Below are 26168 nucleotides of genomic sequence, written 5' to 3'. Positions count from 1 at the left end.
CTGTGAAACTGTGGGTGCAAGACAGAGGTAATGTAAACACTGTGGAAAGGGCGGCTGAATTAGCCGAAGAGTACGCAACCCGTAGAAAGTTGAACGCCGAGGAGGGAAACTGGGACGGTCGAAATGGACCGCGGAAACCATTGCCGTTCAAAAAGGGTGCGCAGACTAGACGATCGGAGCCTGTAGACATGGCGGAAAAGCCCGCAGAAAAGAGCGAGGAGAAACTTAACGGAGAAACCGCACAAAAAGAACACAAAAGAAAATTCGAATCTTTTAGACCAATGCGCTGTTACAAATGCCACAAACTGGGACATATAGTTGTAAACTGCGAGAAGTCTAGCGTAGTTTTCTCCTACGTGGAGGAAAAGGATGAGAATATGGAACTTTTAAGTCCATATCTTCACGACCTGCAAGTTAATGGAAAACCATGCCGAGTGCTAAGAGACAGTGCCGCCACGATGGACATTGTCCATCCGTCTTACGTGACGGTAGATGACTTCACCGGAGAAGTAGCATGGATAAAACAGGTTGTAGAAGAACACAGCGTGTGTCTGCCCATGGCCAAAGTCAAAATCAATGGACCATTCGGGGAGCTAGAGACTGAGGCTGCAGTTTCCAAATCTTTGTCACTGCAGTATCCTTACATCTTTTCGAATCGTTCGAATCAGTTACTGTGTGACAAAGGGCTCAAACTGGGAGAGGGCATAGTACAAGCATTGACCCGAGGCCAAGCTCGTAAGATCGCGGCGCTTTCGGTGGAAAATGCACACGCTCCTCCAGCGGAAGCATAAAAGGGGATAACTTCAATACCCGAATCCGAGCTAGGCCCGAGGGACAAAAGAACAGTTGAGGAGAGCCTGCCAGCTGACCAGCTCAATGAGAGCGTAGCACTTGAGTGTCAAAGTTCTAGCCTGCAGGAAGAGCAAGCTGACGCACTCACAAGCGAGACAGGGTCGTTATTATCACCGGCCTCAAAGAACTTTGATCAGCTCTTACGTGTGGATAAAGAGTCACTGGCAGCTGAGCAAAAGAATGATGAGAGCTTAGCTAAATTACATGACACAGCTAAAGAAGGCATTGCTAGGCGCAATGTGACGATACATGAGAGAGGAGGTTTGTTGTATCGGCACTACAGAGATCGAAAGGGTAGGATTTTAGATCAGTTAGTCGTACCTACTAAGTATAGGGAGGACCTTTTGAGTCTCTGTCATGGAAATGGGTGGTCCGGCCACCTAGGCATAAACAAATCAAAGGAAAGATTGCTTATGGAATACTACTGGCCTGGCTGTTTCAAAGACGTAGAAAACTTTGTAAGATCATGCGACGCCTGCCAGCTTTCGGGTAATCCAGGAGAGACATGGAAAGCTCCACTGAAGGTAGTGCCCTTAATAACAGAGCCTTTCAGACGACTTGTAATAGACACGGTAGGGCCTCTTCAAAAACTAAATCGGGCTACAGGTACTTGTTTACCATGCTGTGTCCGGCTACCAAGTTTCCAGAAGCAATCCCTTTGAAAGAGCTCAGTTCCACCGAAGTAGTAGACGCGCTTTTAACAGTGTTTGCACGAGTTGGGTTTCCAGCCGAAATTCAGGCAGATCAAGGGTCAGTATTCACGAGCGCACTGACTTCCACATTCTTGCAAAAGTGCGGGGTAAAGTTAATACACAGTTCTGTCTATCACCCTCAGTCAAACAGTGTATAGAGGTGGCATTCGGTGCTTAAGCGAGTTTTGCGTGCGCTCTGTTACGAGCATAAGGAGGACTGGGAGAACTGTCTGCCGGCAACTTTGTTTGCTTTGCGAACGGTTCCACATGAAGCGACAGGGTTCTCACCAGCAGAACTAGTGTATGGGAGGACACTCCGTTCTCCACTGAGAATGTTAAGAGAGATGTGGGAGGAAAGAAGTGAGAGTCCAACAGTGGTTGAATACGTGCTAAATTTACTGGAACGGCTAAGCGCAACCCAAGAACTAGTCGGAAAGAACATGGGAGTAGCTCAAAAGAACGCCAAATTCTATTACGACAAGAATGCGAGGCTTCGTACGTTTAACGCCGGAGACCAGGTAATGATCCTCAAACCTTCAAGAAAGAACAAGCTTGAAGTTCACTGGGACGGGCCCGTTAAAGTGTTGCACAAACTTTCAGACACTAACTATGCTTTGAGAATGCCCGGTCGCAGGAAGGAAGTGAGGATATATCACTGTAATTTGATGAAGCCGTGTGTAGAGCGGAGCGGAGTCGTTAACTATACCATCAAAGAGCCGGATGGCATTAGTACCAAGTTTAAGGAGTATAGGGCGACCTCCAACTCTGAAATCGGTCTAGAAGAAGTAGTCGAGCACTCGGTAAGCTCGCACGCTCTATGACCCGAGCAGCTAGATGAGCTAAAAGAGGTGTTAGGGGATTATCTCGACAGATTCAGCGATCGGCCGGGTAGAACCGAACTGATAACGCATGAAATTGAGTTGACATCAACCGAACCAGTAAGATCAAAGCCTTACAGGGTGTCTCCAAGACAGAGAGAGATTATGGAGGCAGAGATACAGCGCATGCTAGAGTTCGGAGTTATTGAGCCCGCTGAGAGTGACTACACGTCACCGCTAATACTGGTAGAAACCCCTAACAAGGACCCTCGTCCGTGTGTTGACTACAGGAAGTTAAATGCCATCACTAGGGATCAGCTGTACCCGATACCCAACATTGAGGAACGAATTGAAAGAGTTAGCGCTGCTAAATACATTTCAACTATAGATCTCGTGCGGGGGTACTGGCAAGTTCCCCTTTCAGAAAGTGCCAGCCGCTATGCAGCATTCATCTCGCCTGTAGGCACTTTTCGCCTTCTCGCACTCAGCTTCGGGCTGAAGAACGCGCCGTTTAGCTTCTCTAAGTTAATGGATATTGTCCTAAAAGACTTGCAGGAGTTCGCCTTGCCCTATCTTGATGATGTGGCAATTTTTTCGGACAGCTGGGAACAACACGTATCGCACCTCAAACAGGTGTTCTCACGGTTGAGGGAAGCCGGCTTGACGATGAAATCGGAAAAGTGTAGGTTTGGTTGTTCGCAGGTAACTTATCTGGGCCATGTTGTCGGTCAGGGCATGAGACGGCCGGCGGAGCTGAAAATAGCTACGATTGGAGGATTATCTCAGCCGCGCACGAAAACGGACCTTCGTTCATTTTTGGGACTTGTGGGGTACTATCAACGGTACATTCCGAATTACTCGCAAATGGCAAGTCCATTAACAGACGCCCTCCGAAAGGGAGCACCGAGTAACGTACACTGGGATAAGGACAAAGAGAACGCTTTCCAAAGTTTGAAAACGCTATTGGTTTCTCGCCCTGTGCTTCGCGCGCCAGACTACACAAAGGAATTCATAGTTCAATGCGACGCAAGCGACAGAGGTATGGGCGTGGTACTTAGTCAGGTCGGCGACGATAACGAGGAGCATCCTATCCTCTATGCCAGCCGTAAACTAAATGTAAGAGAGGAAGCCTACAGCGCTTCAGAGAAGGAATGTGCTTGTTTAGTTTGGGCCGCACAGAAGTTGTCGTGTTACTTGTACGGAGCGAAGTTCATCTTCGAGACCGACCACTGTCCTCTGACGTGGCTCAATCAAATGTCACACAAAAATGGCCGCTTGCTCCGATGGAGCCTCACTCTCCAAGAGTACAACTTCTCCGTTAGATATAAGAAGGGAAAGTTGCATAGCAATGCGGATGGTTTGAGCAGGCTAATTTGAATTCTGCGTTTGAGGGTCCCGCCTAAATTTTAGGGTTACTAGTGCTAATTTTATTAAGCGAAGAAGATCCCCTCTCATTTACCAGGATTCCCTCCATGATTGCTGAATTCGTCAGCAGGAATTTGCTTCAGAAATTGGCATAGCGAAATGCAGCATTTTTTGTTTCTGCACTTTTGTTGTTGTTTTTTTTTTTTTTTTTTGAAGCCTAGCGAGTCTAAAGTGAGAGCCAATGCACGTCATCTCGGCGCAGAGCCGTGTTGTGGGGTTCATTTTGCAGTTGCCTGTCCTTGTTGGAGGTTTTGGGGCGGTGACATCAATACACAAGTGGTCGCTGCGAGCCAAGACATCAATCCCCCCCCCCCCCTGACCACCTGCCGTTCTCTTCCTGCCTAGCGGTTGTCAGCGCTAGACAGTCGAGATTTTTCGGGCCATGGAGGCGCTGTTAAGAATGGCGAGCTGCAAGGAAAAATTGCCACCCAATTACGACTGGGGGACAAGGCGCGCATCCCCCACTTTCCGTCGCTGCAGCTAGACTGCGTTCGAAGAAGCGGGCTTTGTGCTGAAAACCACCTCCATCCACGAGCCCCAACTCCGTTGTGACGAAACGGGTTCGACGGACGAACTATTGTGCCCGAGGTCCCCAGCGCGAACCTGATTTTGCTACGCATGAGCAAGCCGCGGCGGGACAACGAGCTACCCAGAATGTCTCCGAGCTTCCCGGAACGACTCCCCTCTGTCGTCGGCTCCAGTCCTTCGCACCTGTGTGTTTGCGTGTGTGTGGGCGTAAACGATACTGCGGAACGACTCCCCTCTGTCGTCGGCTCCTGTCCTTCGCACCTGTGTGTTTGCGTGTGTGTGTGCGTCACCTTGTCGCGGGAGGCGGCTAGTTTTGCGATGACGAAACGAACATTCGCTGCCTTGTATCGCCGAAGGACCGAGCGTTTAAAAACGGCTGTTGGGCGGAGGCTCGACACACTTCTCTCGTGCAGTCAGGTTGGACTGACACACTTTCTCTTGAGCAGTCATGTTGGACTGACACTCTTTTTCTTAAGCAGTCATGTTAGACTGATTTAATTTCTGTAAATAAACCTATTTTCCACGTTCTCGATGAGAGGCAGTTCTTCCCTTCATCAACGTCCTCAGCGTGTTTAAGTTGGACGACGGCATGGGCCAGCTACCTTCGAATTCATGCCGGACTCCAATCTTGGCAACGGATCTCGAGCGATGGGATTGAGCCCCCAATCCTGACAATGGGCGGAACTTCGGAACCGCCCAAACTAGGGCCAGACACTCACGCTCAGAGATGGAATAGTTGCGCTCCGAGGGTGAGAGGAGCCTGCTGGCGTAAGCGATAACACGGTCGTTGCCACGCTGGCGTTGGGCCAGTACTGCGCCAATTCCGTGACCGCGGGCATCAGTACGGACTTCGGTAGGTGCAGAATAATTGAAATGGGCTAGAACGGGAGACGTTGTGAGAAGGTCGATTAGGTGCGAGAATGCAGAGGCCTCGTTATCGCCCCACTGAAAAGGGGCGTCTTTTTTCAAAAGATCGGTTAGTGGTCGTGCTATGGCCGCGAAATTTTTCCCGAAACGGCGGAAGTACTTGACACACTTCGGAACAGGGATGTGCGTAACAGCATGGATCTTTCCTGGGTCCGGTTGCCCTCCGTTCGCGTCAACGACACGCCCAAGGACGGTAATCTGGCGATGGCCGAATTGACACTTCGATGCGTTGAGTTGCAAAGCGGCTCTACGAAAAACGTCCAGGAGTGCTGAGAGGCGCTCGAGGTGAGTAGCGAACGTTGGGGAGAATATGATAACGTCATCCAAGTAGCACAGGCACATGGACCATTTGAAACCGTGAAGAATGGAGTCCATGATGCGATCAAAAGTGGCAGGAGCGTTACATAGACCGAACAGCATCACTTTGAATCGATAAAGACCGTCTGGTGTTACAAAACCAGCCTTCTCGCGGTCGAGATCGTCCACGACAATCTGCCACTAGCCGGAGCGAAAGTCAATAGAGGAGAAGTAGCGAGCACCGTGGAGGCAGTCAAGGGCGTCATCAATCCCAGGTAGGGGATACGCGTCTTTTTTGGTAACCCTGCTAAGGTGCCGATAATCCGCGCAAAAGTGCCCTGAGCCATTTTTCTTTTTTACCAGTACAACAGGTGACGCCCATGGACTTCATGACGGCTCATTAATGTTCTTGGCGAGCATTTTGCGAACTTCTATGTGAATAACTTGACGTTCAGCCGGTGACACTCGATACGGGGGGTGGGGCGATGAATAGGAGGGGCATCGCCGGTATTAATGCGATGTTTAACAGCTGTAGTTTGGGCCAAAGAACGATCGTTAAAGTAAAAAATATCGTGGTAGGAAAACAGAATGCCGTAGAGCTCACGAGCGTGCTCGGACGACATGTCGGGCGCAATCATTTTCTGTAAATCGGAGATGGTACAAGTTGCCGACTGCGATGGTAGAGGAGGATCAGCTGAATTGTCTACTTCAATAGATGCTACTGAGTGATCCTCGAATGAGCAAAGCTGGGCCAGAGACATACCGCGTGGCAGCACTTGTGTCGTCAAGCCAAAATTGACCACTGGCAGGCAGACGCACTTCACCGTAATAGATAAAACTGTATGAGGTACTGTGATCTTGTACTGTACTGTGATCTGAGGACGTCTTGCATAGGAGCCGCGATGTAGTGACCGTCGGGCACTAGTGGGGATGACACTAAGTCAACGTAAGTCAGTGCCGAAGGTGGCAGGCGAACGAAGTCGACGGAACTGAGGCGACTGGGGTGTGGTTGAGCGGGATCCAGAATAGGCAGGTCAAGGCGGAGAGTACTGGCGGAACAATCGATGAGAGCAGAATGTGCGCAGAGGAAGCCTAAGTCGAGGATGCTGCTGGGGGGACAGTGGGCGATGAGTGTAAATAGCACGATAGTGCAGCCATCGACGAAGGAGACGCGGGCGGCACACATACCAATTACGGGGGCTGTTCCGCCATCGGCGACACGGGCAACAGGCGTCGTGGCGGGCGTGATTATTTTCTTCAGGCGGTTGCGAAGGTCAGCGATCATTAACGACGAATGCGCCCCAGTGGCTATAAGAGCAGATAAAAAAACACCGTCGACTTGCACGTCAAGAAGGGTCAGATAAGTGGGCAACGTCAGTACAAGATTTGGCGGCGTAGGGAGCAATGCAGCGTCACCTCGAGGCACTGCATCGTCTAGTTTTCCGGCTGGGAGCGGCGTCCGAAGGGAGTCGGCAAATAGGAGCGACGGGGCTGTGTAGAGCAAGATTGTCGTCGTTGGGGCGAAGGCGAACGAGAATAGGGGCGGTTCAGCGCAGGAGAATCAGTGGCGGCATTATCCGAGCGTGCGGCATAGGGACGAGAAGGGCCACCTGGGGGCGAGAGTAGGTAGTATAAGTAGACCGAGTCGGGGAACTCTAGTGACTGCGCCAGTGCCGAGAAATGGGCCAGATTCGACGGCAGTGAAAACAAATGGGCTTGTCGTCAGCAGTGCGCCATTCAGACGGATTGTGGAAACGTGCTGGGTAATAAGATGCGGGACCGGCGGAATTGAAGAAGCCGGGTGGGTATCAGGGTGATGGGCCGAGCAGATGGTGTGAAGACCCATGTTTGCGAATTCCTGGCGGACAACTGCCTGGATCAGGGAAACTGGGACTGAAGGTACGTTGGAGGGGCTGGAGTCGAAGGCAGCCGGATAGGCGGCCTCGATCTCACGCCGGACGATCAGGGTAACATCGCCAGTGTTAGTGGGACGAGGAGCGTCGGCACAGGAAGATGTTGCCGGGCTGTTGGGCAGACGGGCAAACTGCTGGTCAATACGTCGGCTTTTAGCGAGTTCCAGGCGGTGGCATTCTTTTATAACTCCATCCACCGTCGCCACGTTGTTGAAAACGAGCAAGTTGAAGGCATCATCGGCAATGCCTTTGAGGATGTGGGATACCTTGTTGGACTGAGTCATGTGTGCGTCAACTTTGCGGCACAGAGCCTAGACGTCCTGAATGTATGTGCGTAGGGCTGAGTTGACGTCTGCACGCGGCCGGATAACGCCTTCTGTGCGGCAAGTTGGGGGCCGTATGGGTTGCCGAACAAGTCTCGGAGCTTTTGCTTAAGTGAGTCCCAACTGGTGAGCTATTCTTCGTATGTCCGAAGCCAAACTCGAGGTGTGCCACCGAGGTAAAAGACTACGTTAGCGAGCATGATAGTAGGGTCCCACCGGTTATTGCGGCTGACGTGCTCGTACAGGCTGATCCAGTCATCGACGTCTTCCCCATCTTTGCCCGTGAATACGCCAGGATCACAGGGAGCGGGGAGAGTGATGTAGGTCGTCGAAGTGGCAGCAGGTGTCGGAGCCGGCGGAGTCGAGTTGTCGTCGCTGGGAGCCATGAAGGAAGGCTCGACGTACCGTCCACTGCGAAGCTCCGTGACGAGGTACAGAGAACGTCAACCTCCACCAGATATGTTACGTAGGAAGACGCAGACGAAAAGCTATGTACAAGTATATTTACAAGGGAATACGCCACACTTGGCCAAGAGGCAACAGCCCGCGCTAGCCTCCAAACGTCGTCGTCGTCTTCTCACTGCTCGCCTCTTCGTCATTGTAAACACTGTTCCGTAGCAATATTCTCACAACATCTCGAGCGCATTCATGAAGCTGTCTTGTCAAGGCTGGGCTGCAGCTGAATGCAAACAAAATTAAATACCAGTTTGCGAGCCATACCATCAAGGTTCTGGAACACTTGATAAAAAATGCATTCGGCCATACGCGGAGAAGATTACCGCCGTCCTCAACTTTCTTCGCCCAGGAGGTCAAAAATACTTGCGCAGTTTCATCGGCCTCACCTCCTACTTCAGCCTATTGATACGCAACTTCACAACGCTTGCATGTCCGCTCCACCAACTTCTTGGAGTTGCCATATCCTACGAGGTAATAGATCTCTGCGAAGCAGCTGCTCAGGCCCTAAATCGAGCCCTCGCATCTAAGCCGGTGCTATGCTATTTTCACACGACTGCACCTACCATCGTCCACACCGACGCTTGCTATAGGCGCTGTTCTATTACAACGTGACCATACCTCTCGTGAGCGAGTCATTGCCTATGCAAGACGTTGCCTGCCCACAGTAGATGAAAATTATACCGTTGCTGAGCAGGAGTTGCTCGCTGTTGTTTGGGCTGTGTGAAAATTCCGGCCGTATTTACACGGCCGCCGCTTCACGGTCGGTACAAACCACTGCGTGTTGGGCTTGCTCTCCTCTTGAAGAACTTGTGGGGTCGTCTTAGGCGGTAGGTGATTCGCTTGCAGGAGTACGACTTCGATATAACGTACATGTTTGAAAGAAGCACTAAGACGTCGATACTCTCACCCGTTGGCTGCTTCCGATCTGGCATCGTCCATCTACGCCTATCCCAGAAAAACCGTATCGCGGCCCATCTTCATCATATTTACCAATAGCAACACTGGACTGGTCTGGCGCTGACTGCCGTCACATCCTTATTGCGCACCAGCATGCAGACTAATACTGTCCAACTATTCTTGATCTTGAAAGAATATTTAGCGCCAGCGAACAAGGACAGAAGGAAGACGTCACCACAATGCGCTAAATTAAAATTGTTGAAGTTAGTGCATTGTGGTGACCTCTCCCTTCTGTCCTTGCTCGCTGGCGCTAAATATTCTTTCAAAGTCCGTTTACCAACACGCCCTACAAATGGCAATGCTGAAATTTATTCTTGACCACTTCAGCGGTTCCTCCGCTGAGGTGGTAAACCCACTGCGTCGACAATTTGACCTATTCAAGCTGCACAACGGGGCCCTAGGCGATGTTTTACAAACTTTTCACGGCGATCGAACGGCAGGTCATCCTGGATATTTATTTTTATTTACAAGTACCTTACAGGCCTTCGAAAAGGCATTTGGTAGGCTGGGAAATAGTTAATTAAATTATGGGGTTTTACGTGCCGAAACTACTCTCTGATTATGAGGCACGCCGTAGTGGAGGACTCCGGAAATTTCGACCACCTGGGGTTCTTTAACGTGCACCTAAATCTAAGTACACGGGTCTTCTCGCATTTCACCCCCATCGAAATGTTGCCGCCGTGACCGGGATTCGATCCCGCGAACTTTTAGAGTTTTACCCGCCGTGGTTGCTCAGCAGCTCAACATCATAGCCACTGAGCAACCACGGCGGGTAAAACTCTAAAAGCAACAAGTAATAAAAGGTAATCTCACAATTCTGTACACGGCGCCTACTGAGACCTCTAAAACGAATAAAATTGATGCAATGTGCGACGCTCTGAATCGCACCACAACCTTGTGATTAGGACTTTTGCACAACCTTTGTAAAACATTGTGTACATTTGACGTAAGCTGTAAATTCGTATGTCTAATTTTCCACTTAAGATGCTCTAGAAGACGCAGTTCACGAAGCTTAAGTATAAGTTTTAGAGGAGAATTACGGATGTGTGAACTTCATACTTCGTTTTGTTTTGTAAACTTACCATGCTTCAGAAAAATCTAGTAACAACTATAAATTCGTAAGTGAATATTCTGCTTTCTAGATTTTGTAGGATTCAGGTTTCTCAAAAATAACTTTTCTCTAAGTATGTCCTGCGCTTGTCTGATGACAACGTTGGTGTGTTTCACGTGAAATTGAACAGTGAGACCGTAGTTGTCCCAGAAATAATGCTGCCTAATACAACTCTAAACGTGTTCTTTAACAGGTATAAAAGACAAATAAAACCACAATTACTCGAATGTAGGTCCGCTTTTTGTTTTCGACAATGTTACCCAAGATGAGCTATCGAGAACTGGCAAAAGTACCAAGATAATGTAGTTCTTCCATCACGCCCACCATAAGCTAGTCCGATATTATCCAGACTGACTTTACGAAATGCTACATATCCAACGCATCCCACGGCAGAGAGAGTGACGTCATTTCAGATGCCGAGGACGCCTTCGAAGCACCCGACGAGGACGACTTCTCTAGAAGTTCCGATGTGGATGCAGCTTGGGCTCGACTAGCGAGGCGAGCTTGCGGTGTACAAAAGCTGGGTCATCCTCAAAGTTATTCGTATTTCTCAAATGAATTGCGTTGAGCTATATCTGATTTATTTTATTTTATTCTATTTTATTTTTCAGTGAGTTCCCCACATAGAGGTCGCCTTATGTTTGTGTTCGACAAATAGAGCTGTGCAAGATGACGTGGGCTGAACGAGCTTATGAAGTGGGGGAAGCTCAGAGTAAAATTGATACTGAAGGCTGAGGAATATGAAAGAAAGTAAATGTTTTGCGAGAGTGTTCAGGTATTTATACAAGAAACATTAACTCCCAGTGGAGGAAGAGAACTAGGAAGCTTACCGGCAAGTAGGCGACCGGTGTAGCAACCAACATGGCAACAAAGAACATCAAACGCAAAATCAGAGAGCATGAGACAATTCATGGGTGGCGGCAATGGAAAATAACTCTGCTATGAGCAACTATTTAAGAAAAAACGAACTCGGTGAAGAAACAATTTATAGTAACTCAAAAGGACGCGTATTAATTTTTGAAGAGAGATCAGGATGCCTTAAAACACACACTTATAAAGCGACATACAGCGAGGAAGAAGAAACATGTGCTTGCTGCAGTAACTGGGCCAGACTGTAAATCTTTATTATGGCCCTTCAGGATGCGCTTAGCGCGTAGCGGTCGCCTACCACGTAGGGACCGAGAGGGAGTACCTGGCGGCCGCTTCGCAGGCCTGCTGGACGGCCAACTGTTGGTCGGTGAGTAGTGAGCTCTTGAGGGACTTCTCTCACTTGTCCGAGATTGAGTCGGGAAGAGCGTTTCAACACTCCCAGAGCATGTCTGTGAGTGTCGCCGTGTATCCGCGTGAGGTGCACGTGTCGCTAGGGTACGCGCCGGGAAAGAAAACGTGTAATTTGAAAGGGTTTGGGTACATGTGCGTCTGTGGTAAGCGCAGTGTAGCGCCGGCGGCCTCTTAAGCTTGTGGTGCTGCGGCGGGAAAATGCGGCGCCCGTGGTAGAAGTGTTTTTTAATTTCGCTGTACGTAATGAGCGCGTCCCGGTTGTCCTCTAGCTCGACGAGATGGGGTTGCCCGGTGATGGCGCGGTCGGTAAGCGCGTACGCTGTGTCGTGCGCGATCTTGTTGACGCTGGGTGGAGCGCCCGGCACCCGACCGAGATGGGCGGAAACCAGATGAATGTGGTGCTTGAGGGAGCTCGGGTCCGCGCTACGGAGGATGCGTAATACCTGGTCGGAGACGACTCCACTTTCGAAGGCTTTAATGGTGGGCCTGCAGCCGCTGTAGATAACTTTCCGTTTGCCGTCGAGCATGGCCACGGCTATGGCTATTTGCTCCGCCCCCTCGGGGTTTCGCGTGAGGATCATGGCGGAGTCGAGGGTCCGCTGCGTGGATGAGACCGCTAACACGGCGAAGGCTCGGTTATTGCGGTAGGCGGCAGCGTCCGCGAACGTGACGTCGTCGGCTTTCATGTGTATGCGTTGGAGAAGGGTGGTCGCACGCTAAAGGCGCCTGCCTCTGTTGTGTTCAGGATGTACGTTTCACGGAATAGGAGCAATCGTGATGAAGTCTCGGATCTCGAGGGGAACCGACGTCAACTTCGATGGACCCCTAGTCGTTGAGGAGAAGCCGAGCTCGCGCAGAATGTGGCAGCCCGCCTTGGCGGTCGGGAGTCGGATCACCTGCGTTCATTTCCGAGCTTCGGCCATCTCTTCTAGCGTGTTGTGCACCCCGAGCTCGAGGAATTTCTGCGTGGAAGTGGTAATCGGAAGGCCGAGGGCCCGTTTCATACCTTGGGAATGGGGCGTTGAGTTTATTGCGCTCAGCGCGCAGCCAATTGTGCATGGCAGCGACGTAGATAAAGTGGCAAAGAACAAACGCGTGTACGAGACGAGTACGAGCAGGTTGTCTTCTTTGAGGCCATGGCGACGGTTAGCCACTTTGCATACGAGTTGTATGGCGTTCTCTGTCTTGGCCATGAGCTTCTGCAGCGCTTGGGTGTTGGTTCTGCGGGACTTGATAATCATGCCCAGGACCCCGATGGAGTCTACCTTGGGCACGGTACGGCCGTCCCTGGTGCAGGGGGCGATGTTGCGTTCGGCCAGGGGTTTCCACCCCCGAGTCATCGCGACCCAGCATTTGCGCGAGTACAGCAAGAGTTCCGACTTGGTAGGGGAGCACTTGAGGGGAGCCAGTGTGCACTTGAGGGGAGCCAGTGTGTTCAAGGTAGGACTCGGCGGCTTCTCTTGTCTTGTATTCTAAATAGTGGCGCATACCCACTATGGGGATTGGCCAAGAAGCAGGCGGTTTTCAATATGCTTAGAAGTAAAGCAAATCTAGATTTGAATAGTAGAGCCGGGGAGTATAGAACTGTGATTTAGAAGTGTAATGAAAATATTGTTAAGAATGTTGATAAAGTAAGTTAACGTAAGAAAATGAAATAATAGAAATTATTGATATTTTTAGAAATTCAGAAAGATGGTCTTTTTGTCTCTTTAATAAAATTGTAAACTGGAAGAAAAGCATCGCTGTAGCTGGATCCCAGTGAAGTCGCCGCGAAAGAAAGAATGGCTTGCGAGGTTAGCGGTATTCCAAGTTTGATAAATGAGTTTTCTTAGCTTTCTTTGTCTTAGAAAGCAGCGGCACGACAGAAAATAATGTTCGATAGTTTCAAGTACACTGCAAAAAGAACACAGAGGGGACATAGCGAGACCAGACCTGTGTAAGTAAAAATTTTGAGGAGGTATAACGACATCTCAATCTGGTAAAAGAAACTTCCAATTGCCTGGAAGGACACCAACTATTATTCCATGGGAAGCCAATATGGTGGAACTCAGAAGACGGTGTTAGCATGGATATTACAGAGTTTTACGATATAGGGAAATGTTTGTACCTAGCCGCGGTGACATAAGCTGATGTCGACAAAACAGATATGATAGGACCGTTGAGGGATGCTCGTGCGAGTGAATCAGCCATTTCGTTAAAGTACAACCCACGATCTCCCGGTACCCGAAGCAAACATACTTTCCGTAAGCGCGGAGGTACCATAGAACCTGCCCAATTCTTGGTCAATCCCCCAAGGTAAGCATGCGCCTCTAGATCACAAGGATCTACATCTACGTCTAAACGATGGAACACGTTTTGTTAGAACGTGCAGTTTTCTACACAGCTGACGGTTTAGGTTCCTTTAGCCTCCTTGAAGCCCTTGAGTACAGGGATAGCAGGGGGAAAGTAAACATGTCTGCAATAGAGATTAGTAAGAGGCGAGAGGAAGACTGGTGGAAGAGAAGTAGGGAAACGACAAAAACGGAGGCGCAGAAAAGCAAATTTTCTGATAGTCGGGCAGAAAGTTTAAGGATAACAATTCTGTATGTGCGCTTTTCCTTTTCTTTTCTTTTCTTGAAAAATAGGTAGTGCATTAGGCAAAATAGTCCTTCAGTGAACAATAGCTTGATGGCGCATCCCACCGCATCGTTTCAAAGGGACGCTCATAGCATCCATCCATCCATCCTTCGTCCTATCATCGAGTAAATACTGTACTAAATGGTTTTCGCTGATACTTTGTTGTCATGAAAATTACGGCCTCAATGGTATGCGCCATTTTAGTTTTCACACGGTCTGACAGTTCTAAATGCGTTATATAGTGATAAGTGATACGCTTCAGTACTTATTTTGGGGCAAAAAACTGGAGCCACGTGGGCATAATTTAACTTCTAGAGAAATATTTTGAACGATATGAACACTGGATAACAGAAACGAAAGCGGACCCAACACAGAACCTTATTAGCCAGAAGTGACTGGGATCCGCTAGAGAACAATGACTGCTGAATAAGCTTAATTGGTCACGATTGCGGAGATATTTTGAGACCCACGTTTAAGGTGCTGATTACGTAAGATGTTATATGGCTTGAAAAATAATTTAACATGAGCAACTTTCTCAAGCGCGTTTCAAAAAGATGTATAACAAGTAACGCTATTTTCTTACCATTATTTATTCTTTACAACAATTAATGCGTTATTTCGGCTAGCTCAGTAAGAATAGAAAATTCTTTCCACAAGCCGTGGTGGTGCTTATTTCTTAAGTTGTGCTTTAAGACAGTTGTAGAGTTTGCGCATTGCTTTTGTACAGTTCGTAGTTTGTAGTTTGTACAGTTCGTTATATTCGTTGATGCCCAAGCTACATTCTTCCAAAAATGCCAAATGTCCCACATATTCCTCGTTTAATGAGTCTTTCGTGCACGATTTTGCTTGCGATAAAGCAAGCAAATTTTTTTTAGATCAAGGTTTACATTTAAAACAGGGGTTTTTTCCTTCAAGGCACTTCGCAATTTGAATCATTTCTCAGCATGCCTGAGATAACGCAATGTGCGAAATGCATATAATTTTTCTCTTTCCGGAGATGATTACTCAGCACTTGTCGCACAATTATTTATTGACTCACCATGAAATAAGTCAACTCTTCTTGTTTATTATTATTAGAGACTATATTGTGATTCTGTAATTAGCTCTCGAGTAATGTCCACTTAGCAGGAACCGCGAGGCTAGGGCCGGGAAACCGCAGACTCATTACAATCTTTGTTTATTGCACATCCACCATTAGCCCTCCGCAATAGATCCAAATGACTCCGGCCCAGCCAATATTGGCTGGTCGCGAGCCATATTGATCTTATTGGAGGGTTAATGGCTTGTTTGGAATAAAGACAGATTGGAATAGTTCTACGTTTTCGGCAGTGGACGCATTTGGAGTTACTCGTGCCACCAGTGGTTTGTGGCACTGGCTTCACAAATCACTGACAAAATATACTGTTCTTCGACACAGTTGGGTTCCTTTGTAGGCAAAGCAATGGTGTGCGCGTTCGCGGGCGAAGATTTTATAACGGTGTCGTCTTGCAATGGTTGCTAACACGACACGCCTGTGTCAGTAAGTGGCTGCGATTCGGCAATTGCAGTAAAACTGCTTTAGATAGCTAAATTTCCTTTTTAAAAATTTTGGTAGTAATGTAGCTAATCGAATGTTGTCGCAAAATTTCGTTGGCAATTTGTGAGACTATTACATGAATAAGTTAGTCACTTTCTTTTATCTTCATTATACTCTTAATAAATGTGCTGTAGAAGTGCTGCTTGCTATGTTTCTTCGCTCGTTTTCTCAAGTTTGTTAATGAATGCTTCCTTTACTAGCTGCATTGCGGCATATTTTCATTTTGTCCAGGAAAGGCGTTAAATTTTTTTCGGATGCTTAACATCTACCGAGGCCTACTCCATATGAAAAGGTTCTTCTGCAGCACAGGGGAAGCATCTTTATGGCAGGTTTTTATTCATGATCCCTTACAGATGCAATAGTACACCCAACCTCTCCGCCCTTTTCCGCTAGCTGAAATACTCACTTAGACGCATGTGAGAGGGTCAGTGACTGCATTTCAGTCTGGCCCTAAGTGATCAAAAGATGTTTGCACAGTATGCTGATCATTAATATTGGCAATTTTTTTCAGTCGAATTATAAAATGCAAAATTTTCATTGACAAATATTACAAAACTAAATGTCATCGACGTGGCCTCTCAATCCCTAGCGCGCACCTTGGGCTGTTTTGATAAATGTAACTCACAAAGCAAGCCCATCGAAAACACTGAGACACCGTAGATAAACGTAGAAATGTCAGTGCGTAACAGCCAACCCGTACAAAGCATTGTTGCACACAAGACTAATGGGCCGAACACAGCGTGAGCGAAAGACGGCCAGCGGTGCGTGTATTTTTTTTTCTTTTCTACCCATCAATGTAATCTTCATGTTCTGAATATTACACAAGTGTTTGTACCCTGCAAATCTATTCAACAACTTAAATAAAGTACTTTCGTTTTCTCAACCATAACCCGTAGGCCAGACACAAAACGAAAAGGATGACGCCAGTATATCGGCCACGCAGCTGTGCTGTGCAGCGGCTCGGAGTGAACAAAAGTGAGGCAGAGAAAAAATTTAAAAGACTGACTTCTAAGAACGACCGCAGGCTCAGGTAGGCCCCATGTTTCTGGCCACGAGGCGTTTCATACGAAGCATTGTGAGATAAGGAACGAGCAGGTGCTTACTTCTCGTTATTATTTTTACAATGCGTGGATTGTAAAACGTTATAGGACAGCTTTACTAGTATGTGCTCAAGCAGGAAATACGAGGCCATAGTTTTTTCTCCGTACTCCGGAGCCTCCTTCGCATCAGCTTTCTTTCCTTCGAGCTACAACGCACAGCTACATCGCGCACGCGAGTCTTTCGAATGTATTACTATTTTTTATTTTATTTTTAACACAGTAGAAGAACCGGCTCTCTCAAGAAAGGGCTCCATGGCAGAGCCACGCCGACTCCTTGGGAAGCGCTGGGCGGCCGACGACATCATCGTTGAGCACCATTGCTACACATAAATGAATGAATGAAACAAAATGATTGCAAAGAAGGACAAGTAGAAGAAAGACCAGTTGGAAAAATGTTACACATATTTGTTATTATACAGGCAAAAGAACGAAATGGTCACATACACGGCTAAAAAGTCAATCGAAAGGAGGCGCGAACAATATGCTCATAGCTTTTGCACGTTTGCTCCAAAAAATAGTTCCTGTGACGTCTTTTTAAAACCAGCATGCACATGGTCTATATAAAGAAATTTGCCAAACCGAATTTGTGTTGCCATACAATGTGAACACTGGGCAAAAGTTCTCGAGTGGTACAAGGAGGGCTATATTTTTGTACCGCGTACACTTTAAAATGACTGTATAGGTCATTGGGGAGTGAGGGGGGTGCAATGGATAGCCCACTGACAACGAGACTTGTCTTCGTCAGAGTCCTGGCGAAAGCGAGCCGCCTTGTCGAAAAGCTGCATCCTTGCTAGGTCGCCAAGCTTTGATCAAAACTCAAACCTGTGCGTTGTGAAGGAGTGACTTAATTCCAGCTCTTCGTTCCATCGCTCTTTCCGCCGTCCTTAACTTGTTCTCAAGCTTCTTTGTCAGTCTCAAAGTCTCTGCACCACGTGTCAGCACCGGTAAAATGCACTGATTTATGCCTTCTTTTTCAATAAGGGCAAGCTTCCAGTCAGGAGCTCACGATGTCTGCCGTATGCGATCCAACCCATTTTTATTCTTCTGTGAATTCCCTTCTCATGGACAGGGTTCCCTATGATCAATTGACCTAGGTAGACGTACTCCTTCACTGCAGTGTTGCCGAATAGAACAATGTCATCGGTAAACCGAAGGTTGCTGAGGTATTCGCCGTCACTCCTTACTCCTAAACCTTCCCACTTTAATAGCTTCTTCCAAGCACGCAGTGAATAAAATAGCATTGGAGAGATTCTGTCTCCTTGTCTGACCCCTTTCTTTATAAGTATCTTCCTGTTTTTCTTGTGTAGAATTAAGGCTCCTGTGGAATCACTGCAGATATTTTACAGGGTATTTATGTAAGCGGTCTGTACTCCTTGATTATGCAACGCCTCTATGACTGCTGGTATTTCCACTGAATCCAATGCTTTTTTCGTCTTCCTTTTTGTGAATTAGCATAATGTCTGCATTCTTCCAGTTTTCTTGAACCCTCGCAGTCGATAGACACTTGGTATAGAGCCGCCAGTTTTTCTAGCATCATGTCTCCTCCATGTTTCATTAAATCGACTGTTATTCCATCTTCTGGCGCTTTTCATGTCTTGCGAGGCCCTTCTGGCGTCATCTCTAGTTATAGGAGGAGTTTCAGTATACTGTTCATTATTGTTTCGAATTGAGTACTCCTGAGTCCTCTGGGTACTCTGCAGGTCAGTATACAATTCTTCCGCTGCTTTTATTATACCTTAGAGATTGCTGATGATATTACCCTGCTTATCTTTCAGTGCATACATCCTGATTTGTCTTATGCCAAGTTTCCATCTCACTGATTTCAGGCGGCGTCATGACTAGACATAACATTAAGGCGTAACTTTAGGAGACAGAAAGAGAGCAGTTTGGATCGGAGGGCAAACGGGTATAGACGATATTCTAATTGACATTAAGAGAAAAAAATGGTGCTGGGCAGGTCATGTAATGCGCAGGTAGATAACCGTTGGACCATTAGGGTGACATAATGGGTACCAAGAGAAGGGAAGCACAGTAGAGGACGAGAGAAAACTGGGGGGTGTGACGAAATTAGGAAATTTGCGGGTACTGGTTAGAATTGGTTGGCGCAGGAGAGGGGTAATTGGAGACCGCAGGGAAAGGCCTTTGTCCTACAGTGGACAAGAAATAAGATGATGATGATGATGATGAATTACAGCTCATCCGCACACAAAATTGTTCCCGAAGTCGCAACGTTCCTCAGGCGGCCACGTTGCAATATCTTATGCATCGAGGGCTCTGTCGCTTGCAACTGGAGAACTATGGAAACCTGCCACATCGAACTTTGCGATAACCTCTAGGTAACTTCCTGATTCCCGAAAAGTTTTCAATTCCCTAACCCTAACCAAATTCCTTCAAATAGTCTAGAAATTATTTTAGGAATAGGGTATGTAAAGTAAGCGCGAGAAGTACCGCAATGAACACCAGCGTATTCACCGAGTACCTCCCAGTTGTTGGACGCTGAGCCCCTTGGAAGCCCTAAGCGTAATGCATAGAGAGTGAGACGCGTATTTCTGTGCGCGCACATAAAACGTTAGCATGAAACTTCTCATGAAGCCTAATTTTGTCACACCAACTTATCATGAGACTAAAGCGCCGTCAGTCCCACAGGAAGTGTCATGGGGATGGTTGCCGTTGGTGAGTACAATAAAAATGCTGAGAAACAAGTATCGATGGGTGCGATAGGTCCAGTGAAAACAATAATGTGGAATGTTTCACCATTTATAAATGAGCAATATCACTACTTCGTTCGCAGAATCTATATCTAACGTTCCTGTATAGTCTATTTTTACTAATGCTTTGCCCGTCATGCTAAAGCTAAATTGGAACGTTCAAAGATCGCAATAGTGGCTCCGTTAGTGGATACGATAAGTTGTGCAGTGCTCTGGCAGGATTACACTAGATCAAACACTTTGGAAGAAATAAAGCCTTTCTTTCCGTCGCACAGAGGCATTGAATTTAGATTCACATTTCGAAATGAGACAGTAACCATGCTGGTCCTAATATTTTGCTTTTCTGACGCTTGTCACGTGCTCTGAGTGATTAAGAGTTTTGATACTAATAGTACGAACACCTTCACATAGAAAGGTCCATCATCGAGCACGGAGAAGACACTGTGCTCATGTTATAGCTCAGAAGGACTTGTTCACATAATATAACTATCAAAAAAGCTTTGCTCGCGGACAGCTTATTCGACAAACACCTGATCTGTAATATGAGCCAGCGCAGGAGCCTCTCAAATTAAGGGTGATGTCTTAGCTCTTTGATTTTTTTTATAGAGCCGAGCCTTTGGATTGCAACCTGACACGTGTGCTATTGGAACCAGCGTTTCGAAGACGACGACGCTGGCACTCCATTTCCAAACACTTTGGCGGCCTCGGCCATCCTGAAGAAGAAGACGATGGTGCTTCGGTGTATCGAACAGTATTAATGCACCAAAGCAAGACGCTTGGAATTCAAAGCTGCTCTGTCTAAACGTCTCTCCGTTCTGGACCCGACAGATTGGCGTCCTCGTATAGGAACACTGGTCTTCAACCTTCTCCGCACACCGATGGCACAAGGTAGTTCTGGCGATACCGCCGCAAGTGCTTCACACCATGGCCAACAGTTCGCAATCATCTGCAGGGTGCTTCCCTGCGGCAGTACTGGCCGTGCCACACTCACGTATCTCGTTCTACATGTCAAAGCCCAGTTACGCCGACAATGCCAAGCCCATAATCACAAGTGTTACCAGTCGGTGCCATCGTGGCATTGTTACAGCCGTCGTTATTGTTAACCTCACTAATTCATGACGCTGGTGTCAATGACATCATTGCTAAACTTAACAGAAATTGAAATTGCCCCAAGTTGCGGTCGAACGTTGTCCTGTGTTCTCCCTCGTCCGTGTGAACTTTTTGTACCAGTTTTTATCGGGTACAAAATCCGTGGCACATACGCATTCTACGTATTCTAGAGAATTGCCACATAATTTTTCAACTACCTAATGTCACCTGCCCATGTCACGTTGTCACAAAAAGTGAAGACTGAGTATAAAATACTAGCGAGAAGTGAGATGTTTCATTAGACGCTCGTTCGAGGGCACAGTTCTTTTTATGGTTCCCATACACGGAGCATTGACCACAATTATGTTTGCGAATGTTGAAGATCCTTTTAAGCCTCTTATAATGAAGGAGGTATTGCAACGTGTTTCCAAAACCATTTAGATGTTGGAGCCATTGTCTTTCTCATGGTGTCATACGTCCTGTAACGTTTAAAAACACGTTTAAAGGAATATTATTCCTCGTTTCGGGAACGCAGTGTAGAAAGCGGGGTGTCGTGACCTTAATATACGCACCAGAAGTCACCTTTCGAAACGCAGTAAATGAAAGCATTCGCTTCATACGACTTCAAAAAGGTTGCTTTTTCAAGAAGTAACAGTTTCTATCACAAAGGTAAAGAATACTTTCAAATTCCATCGCCAGCTTGACATCATCTTATAGATTCCATCAATTTCATGTGAACAGTTCCTATTCGAATTAGGAGGATAATGTTGCCATGCTGTCAAAAATGGGCACACAATCGGATTTCTGTGGCTTGCTGGACCATGTCAGTGGCATTGGCAACGAAAGGGCCAACGAAGCCACGCGCTCCGCCCACAAACAAACCCGGCGTATAAGAATATATTCAAGGTCTGATACAGCAAGCAATTTCGCCTACTTGCTCTTTGCAATGCATTAGAAAGTTGGAGTTCAGCGTAATGGGCCAACTTGCGAGTGCGCTTCACTGAACCTGCATTCGCCCTTCGACTACCGCCTTGTATTGCTCAATATGCGACGAGACAATACGGTGTCCCACATAACTGGGCGTCGTTTTTACAAGTGCTCACTGCTTTCGCATCAGCACAACAAAACACAGTAGTCAATAACACTGACGTACATCGTGCTTCAGAAAAAGGTGAATGGAAACCTTATGGCGAGCACATGCGGCGAAAACAAACTCCCGCAGGCGTGCCTTTTTTTTGTGTTTTTTTTACCAATGGTTCTTTTGTCAGAATTAGGTACCTCTTCAATTTAACTATTCCAGCAACCTATTTCCACCCTTCCTGAAGGAAACAGAAGTTTCACTAACGCAATCGCCAGCGCTCCAAGAGACAACACGCCGCAGAGCGCCTGCTTTCACCCAATATCATTATTTCGCCAAACAATGGCACGCACTTGCAGGTCTCACACTGCGCGGGCAGGCGCGTATATCGCTTGTTTCTCTGGTGACGTGGCGTGTTCTCGGGACCGGCAGTTCCTGCACATACTGTTCTGCGCCATGTAACACCTCCCACAAGGCAGGGGTATCTGGTAAATGGTCGAATAGGATGAGCCGAAACATAGTAATTCCTTACGTCCACGAGGGCTGTACATCCAGCAGACGTGGCTTGGCTACAGTGCAAGGCTTATGTTTAAGCACTGCAGGCAGTCATCCTCCGGCAATTCATGCGTGAAAGTCAGACCCCTCCCAGTAGTTTAAAATAGATTAAGACACCATAAACAACTTTAGTGTATGAAAGGAATTTTCTTTGCTTTAAAACTATCAAAAAAATCGTTGACAGATCTAAACACAAATAGGACACTTCCACCATCCCGGTGGGATGTCTGGTCACAATCAATGCTACCTAAATAAATGCTACTTAACACACACGGCTTGATGCATGTGCGTTGCATATCTGTGTTCCACCGGTTTTAACCGGTGCAGCAACACATACTCATCGGTCAGCGAGTTTGCCTGCCAGTCATTTTTGTCCACATACCACAATTTAATTAAAACCACTTTAAACATCTTTCATAAAAGAAACGACGCATAACAATAAAACCTAGACACGGCAATGTTAGCGTTACTGTTACGTTAATTTTGCGTCGACAACTTACTAAAGCTCAAGTAAATAAATTTTCAGCACACTCCTCTCAGACAGTCCCATATTAAAGCAAGGCAACAAACTCATAGCCAGGATTTCCTCAGCCGGTGGGGCTTATAGAGATGCTGGCGATGACGATCGCACTGTTATATAAATGCAACCAGCGTCAGAAATTCAAAAATTGACACGATCAAAGTCCTCATGGCCAGCCTTTAATTTCGGCAATGTTTAAAGAATAGCAATTCCGAGAATTTTATTCGCGCAATATTTGCCCGCCTCTTTAGGTAATTATCTAGAAGTGGCACAATTCTGCTGTATTCAAAAGCTGGCATAATAAAACATATTTCAACCACATAAAAAAGAGATACAATTAAGTTTTTCTAAAGAAATGACTTTTATCACAATCCTTCAATCCGTATGTAAGAAAGACTGACCTTATAAAATAATGAATTTTCCTAAAACGCAGTCGATGCGATACTCAGTCAGGGAACAGGTGCTGCTGCGCGCTTCGTTGTCTCGCCTGTTCTTGACTCCAGTGTGTAAACTCAGTTAATTGGAAGTAATTTTGATGTTACAACCTCACGCACGATAGCTGCGTCACGCGCAGTAGGGAAATTGTCGCGCCATCCTGTTTGCCTATTTGTGCGTTCACAATAAATGGCAAAATCTGACTATGTTGCTGCCGTACTCGCGGCTTCCAGAAGCCAGCGTGAAGTCAGTCTCTTAAGTCGCCAAACCATACGTAGGCCCTCCATTTCTGACGCTATTTGTAAACGCCTCCTAGTTTGTCGGCCCTTCTCTAATGACCTGTGGTTCCGGTCGGGTAGTGCCTATCGTTCAGCTTGAACGATTCGCTCCGTTCAAGGCGCAAATCGAGCAGCTAGCCCGACTGACCACATTGTTGCACTACACCTTGCCATGAGAGTTGCGTGGTCCTCTCGGCTTTTGAGACATGTGGAGCGTCGTTATCATTTGCAAATCGTCGATGCGTGCAATGCATTTCATCTTTTTTTTATTATTCTTAAAGCCAGAAATTTATAAATCTTGCCTATTTACAAACATTACCAGGGAAAACGATGGTGCAAAGAGACGCTTTTCAGATTAGGTGTGCCTTATAAGCGCGTTTATTCTATACCTTCACATGCTTAATTTAACCCCTTCTTTAGCAAAAGCGTGGGCACTCCACAGTCTCCAGCAGCTCGGTAGGCTGTTTCGCAACAGTGCCTTTGACCACTGATGATGATGAAACACGACAGTTGGCGTAATGCGGAAAGGGCCTGTCACACCACTCTTGTTATCCTAAAGACAGGGCTTCTTACATCTATACAGCAAAAGGTAATGCTCAATCTCATCATGCAGCTGCTTTTAACCTTTTTATTGTGGTTTCGCACTTTCGAGTTCATATATCCATGCGCAAACAGAATACGACCCTTCTTTTTCTGCTGTACAACTGTGCGGTCAGGCTATATAGTCAGGGCAATAAATTTCTAAACCACCTCATTAAAAACCGCTGTCACAATCATCTTTTCAACCTTGGTTTTGTCCTTTGGAGTAGCACACATAATTACCCGTATAAAAGGCTATATACTTAGGTACGAGATTGAAGTTTACTTTCGTTTAAAATATTCACTCAGTCCCTGTCGAAGTACTGTCAGGGGCACTTCCAGGAGCCTCTATTTTACGTCTTCTTTTAGTTACAATGGGCATCACGAATAACAACATACCAGTTACACTTAACTTCCACCACGACTACTGTGTTCTGTACTGCGATATTACTAAGCACTCTTTGTCAGCTGGCAGTAAAGAACATATTTCTGCCTTCGGTCGTTGCATTGATGTACAGGGCCGTTGGTAATTAATTTTGCAAGAACAGTCCCTATAGACTTTCCTAAACAAAGGAAAGCTATCGAATCTCTGCTATGGCTATAACTGGCAACACTTGGAACGCATAACGGCATTAATATACCTTGAAGTAACCTTTGAATCTAACCCAAAATTGCATTACCATATTTTTCCGTTGCAAAGGGATCCTAAATAACGAAACACTCACGACAGATTATGTTAAAAAAAATTTATCAGGCCATCTTGAAGAAAGACAAGCTACACTCAAATCTGAACGTTAGCGGCGGGCACACGTGAATCCAAGTTGCCGTGCCCAGTACGTCTGCTATTTATGCAAGTCTCACCACGAAAAATCCAAAAGAAAACGCGAATAGGAGCCTCGTTATATGAGAAGCATTTTCCTTCCATTTCATTCCTTTCTTAACGCCCGCTGCAGACAGTGGCCTATATTGATAATAACGAAGGTGTGACGTCATGCTAGGCAACGACTAAGCGCAAAAAGGATTAAAAAATAAAATAGTGTTTACGCAAAAGGCGCAAGATTTATTTTTGGCAGGGGTAACCGGTATACTTATCTTGACCTCTGCCTGTGCTCACTTATAATTTCTTAAGCATGTCGGCACACATATAACCACCATGTCATGCCACACAAGATTGTACACGGATCTTTAACAATACCCATTGTGGTTGATGAACGCAATCCGCATTGAACAATGAGAACACATCCATTAAACCAGTGTTGAATTTCTCCCAAGCTCTCTTTCTTATCTCTAAGCGGGAAATAGGAATAACCTGGATGGTCTAATAATTAAAAAGTAATTGCGAAATTTTCTGCCGAATTGCCTAAGCACATTCTATGTTGGCCGTGCATAGCGTTTTCTCCTAGTGTGTTGTTATATTTTTCATGCTATCTAGTTTTGGGCAGTCTGCATTTCTTTCGCCCAGATTATTGCATCTCGTGCGGCTGAAATAGCCCTAATTTAAATACAGCATATATCCTGCTCGATATAGACGCGTTGATGACAGTTCATCGAAACCGTCGCCACAACGAACGCTTATTTCTCAAAAACAACACATTTGCCTACGTCAATTTAGTTGTTTTTTATCCATACTAGGCGACAAAAACTTACGGTAGCAAGAAAGAAGACGGCAGACACGTTTAGTTTGTGGGAACGCTCGACTCACTTGCGCCCCTTATGTTGTTATGCCCGCATGACTCCCGTATCACCTGTGATCAGGCTGCACCGCGTGGCTGGATCGGTGTATCTGCAGAATTGTATGATAGATAGCGCGAGTGTTGCTCTGCTAACGCCGCCGAACGGTGAGATTACTAGGGCGGAAAAGGGAGTAGCCTCTTCCTCTTTTGCTCGGGCTCGGCGATGTCCCGCACACATGCCGGCGCCCTTCGCGGGACCGTTCCGAGAAAGGCTTCGGAGGGGGGGATGGAGGAGCACGATCATTCGAACGTGCCCCCGTTCGCGTGAGTGCACACGCGAATGATGTAGCGCTAATGTCATGCATGGGTTCGAACATATTT

The 26168-nt window shown here is 46.8% G+C and overlaps 1 long non-coding RNA gene across 1 annotated transcript; it reads right to left on the bottom strand.

Annotated features, from left to right (window-relative positions):
• Window positions 1-17051: 17051 nt before the first annotated feature.
• LOC140213131 (uncharacterized) lies at window positions 17052-17942 on the bottom strand. The gene is made up of 2 exons (XR_011890097.1): window positions 17695-17942; window positions 17052-17192 (listed from the first exon to the last, which is right to left on the bottom strand). It is a non-coding gene; the product is annotated as an uncharacterized lncRNA (long non-coding RNA).
• Window positions 17943-26168: the final 8226 nt, after the last annotated feature.

Source organism: Dermacentor andersoni, chromosome 9, assembly GCF_023375885.2.
Source record: "Dermacentor andersoni chromosome 9, qqDerAnde1_hic_scaffold, whole genome shotgun sequence".
Classification (NCBI taxonomy): Eukaryota; Metazoa; Arthropoda; class Arachnida; order Ixodida; family Ixodidae; genus Dermacentor; species Dermacentor andersoni.
Note: the sequence above shows the minus strand (reverse complement) of the source record. Positions and strands in the feature narration are given on the sequence as shown.